Source organism: Charadrius vociferus, unplaced genomic scaffold (assembly GCF_000708025.1).
Source record: "Charadrius vociferus isolate BGI_N301 unplaced genomic scaffold, ASM70802v2 scaffold347, whole genome shotgun sequence".
Taxonomy (NCBI): Eukaryota; Metazoa; Chordata; class Aves; order Charadriiformes; family Charadriidae; genus Charadrius; species Charadrius vociferus.
This window is the reverse complement of record NW_009649306.1, coordinates 527,092-530,781: the sequence shown is the minus strand read 5'-3', so window position 1 is coordinate 530,781 and position 3,690 is coordinate 527,092. Positions and strand designations below refer to the sequence as shown.

At 40.1% G+C, this 3,690-nt stretch overlaps 1 protein-coding gene across 1 annotated transcript in view; it reads left to right on the top strand.

The window, feature by feature from the left end:
• ST18 (suppression of tumorigenicity 18, zinc finger) overlaps positions 1–3,690 on the top strand; it is a 171,504-nt gene that overhangs the window by 12,337 nt on the left and 155,477 nt on the right. The window lies entirely within an intron of this gene.

Sequence of the window (3,690 nt, the reverse complement as noted above, 5' to 3'; positions counted from 1 at the left end):
CAGTGTGTGGTGGGTGTGAGGAAAAGGACAGGCTACTATTGCACAAGAAATGTTGCTTTCTGTATCAGTAGAACAGCAAAACAAATGCCAAGCAAATGGAAAAGTATGCAACACTTAGGCACTTGCAATTTTTTAGTTTTTGAAGGTTTGTGAACCTAACAATTGACAGCTGTGATATCCTGATAACAAAGAACAATTTAGTGTTGTCCATTTATCTCATGAAATCATAAGGCTGCTTCTCTTAAATTTTTGTGCCTATTACAGAAATATATGAAATGAACCTGGCTGTTTAGCTGTCATCACATCAAATTAGGGGCAAATTTCGAACAGACATTTGAGAGTCAAAAGCTTCCTTTTCTACCTGTCGACATATATAATCCTAACAGTTAAATTTGAAAATCTTTCCATAGAAAGTAATCATGCCTTGTAAACCCTCTGTGGAAAGACAGATCACCTGTATAACTTCTCACACTACATAGCACGACTATGCATTCTGTGCTTATATTAACATGATCATGAGGAAAGGTAGCATACTCTGTATCATAGAGCTGGACTGTAACAGGGATAGCTTCTGGGGTGTGTTTATCTGCCAATCAGATTTCTGCAGGATAAGAACGAAGACCTGAGAGGGAGTATTTATCATTTCATAAATAAGAAAAGCAATTATCAACATTTTCATATCTAGAAAAGGCTTCTTTATAATACTGATATAAAGCTGTTGTCATGGTTTAACCCCACCTGGCAACTAAGACCGTGCAGCCGCGTGATCTCCCCCCCAGTTTGGATGGGGGAGAGGATTAGAAGAGTAAAAGTGAGAATAAACTCATCGGTTGAAATAAAGACAGATTAATAAGTAAAGCAAAAGCCACATGCACAAGCAAAACAAAACAAGGAATTCATTCACTCCTCCCCATCAGCAGGCAGGTGTTCAGCCATCTCTGTGAAAACAGAGCTTCATCACACATAACGGTCACTTGGGGAGACAAACCCCATAACTCCAAAAGTCCCCCCCTTCCTTCTTCTTCCCGCAGCTTTATATACTGAACATGATGTCATATGGTATGGAATATCCCTTTGGTCAGTTGGGGTCACCTGTTCTGGTTGTATCCCCTCCCAACTTTTTGTGCCCTCCCAGCCTACTCACTGGCAGGGGGGGGTGGGGAGCAGAAAATGCCTTGAGAGCCCAGCAACAACCAAAAACACCAGTGTGCTATCAACACTATTTCTCAGCCCAAATCCAAAACAGCACTACACCAGCTGCTAGCAAGAAAGTTAACTCTATCCCAGGTGAAACCCTGACAGCTGTATAATAAAAGAGATTACAATGGCATATTCATGACTGAGAAGTAGAAAAGACAAAAATTATTTTTTTCCCTTCAGCTCTTTTAAATTAGGCATTTCTGGTTTGCAGTAAAATCTTCAACTATAAAATATCCATCCAGAATAGGTAACTGAGTGAGCTTGGGCTTGAGAAGAAGGTATGTTGAAGTCCATATGCAAGTACTCATGTATGGTTTGAATATCTTCCTTTTTCGTTCACCTTTAATGGTGTTGAGTATTTAGCACTTTTGAAGGTCAGGTACCCAAATTGCAATGGTGAAACTCCATATAGGCATTTTTGTGAAGGAATATGTATATTTTCAACCCTGAATTTAATATTAAAACGTATGATCAAAATTTGCAAATCTCAGGGCAGTATGTTTGGCAATCATCTTTCACAACCAACACAATGTTTTTTCTTTCTTTTTGTGATATCTGAAAGACTTTCATCAATTTAGCCTCATAGTTGCACATCTTGAAGGACTATTTTTAAGAATGCAGTGTAGAAAATGTGCAAGCTAGTTGTGGGCAAATCCTGTTTAATACCCTTCAATTTGAATTAGTTGTGTGACGGTTCTGAATGTTTTTCCTGCATTTGCTCTGGCAGTATCACAATTTGTTCCTGATAGATTATTGCTCACCTACTGCATGAAAAAGCAGTTTTCTAAGTTGCTTTTCCCTGCTGCCAGTCAGTGTGATGATGAAGTATCTTCTCAAAATACCATAAAAGCTTCAGTGTCGCTTTTTTGTAAAAGACATTTTATAAAATTTAAGGTGAGAGCAGAGGGTGGTACAGAGTTATATCACAGAGGAGGCAGGATATTATTGAGTGCTTATTTTTTATTTGCTTTTCTTTCTTTTGTTTTATAGAGTTCATAGCCACAGTTCAGTACAACAATAGAGATATTATCCAAGTTTGCCAGGACAAAGAAGTAATCTTCTGCCACAAAAGTCAGTTTGTTACATTACAAGATTAGCTTTAAGGTTATTGTAATGTTTGAGTTTCTGATTGGAGCCCTCTGCAAATAATGACCTGAGGGGTTGTGTCATCATGTAGACAAGCTACATGACCGTTCAGCTGTGATTATCGTAACTTCAGTGCCAGTAATGTACAGTGCCCCAGAACTGCAGAGGTAGGTATCATGTCCTGCAAATGGAATTATTCAGTTAATCACGGAAGAGCCTGGGGACTGAGTTGATGGAAGCACATAATAGCAAGGTTATGCCTATCAAGGATATGCAGCCTAAATCTCCCAACTGTGAGGCACAGTAGGGACAACTGTTATCTGATGGCCCTCCCTTGTGGATCATCATCATATCCCTTCCCTAGACGTCACCTGACTACTAGCCAAGCCAATATACCATACTACCATCTTCTACCCTTGCATCTGCAGAGTTACATTTGAAATTCAGACAACTAAGGGGATTTTTCATTACTCTGAATTGCACGTATATCTGTGAACACTGCAGAGTTAGCCTTATGTGGTCTTGACTGAATTCACACTTCTGTTAGAGGAACTGTAAGTCTGAAGAGCTTTGCAGAACATCCAAACTGGCCAATAACTAACTACATGTCCTTGGGCACACAAGACAGGAGACTGTGGTCATCTGCAAACACTAGCTCAGGAATAGCTGTTTGCTGTACATACACCTCCTGTCTCTGCATGTGCTTAGTGAAGATGCAGGATCCCACTATTCAAATATTATTATGTGTAGATGCATAGCCTAGCTAGAATCCTCAATCATTTTCTGTCACTGAAGTCATTCTCGCTTGTTCGGCCTCTGGTATGGTAGAACTCCTTGTACCGGGCCTTCCACTTACTACTTTTTCTTATTACAATAATTTCTTCATAGCTGCAGCATTTTTCTGATTTGCCTGATCTACAGGAATGATCCATCAGTTTGCTGGTGGAAGAAAAATCCACATTTGTGGTCTCACAGAAGAGTCTTCAAAAGTCTTGTTCAATGCCAGTGTCCAGACTTGTTCAATGCCAGTGTCCACCAAGCTTTGGATCAGTTTTCTGTCTAGCTTTATGATCTTCTGCATTTTCAAAGGAATAGGACAGTGCCCTTGAGATTTTCATCAATTCTGTTCTAGGCAGGATTTCCATACAGGAAGCCGATAAACTGCCTTTCCCTATCCATGACTTTCCAGGGTCCAACTGGTGGATTTAGCCACTAACTTCCTAATGTCTGTAGGCATATTTAACTCTGATCTTTAGAAAGATGAAATAACACTACCACTAACCTGCTGGGGGATTCCACTGATGTCATAGAATCATAGAATGGTTTAGGTTGGAAAGGACCTTGAAGATCATGGAGTTCCAACCCCCCTGCCATGGGCAGGGACACCTCCCACTAGATCAGGTT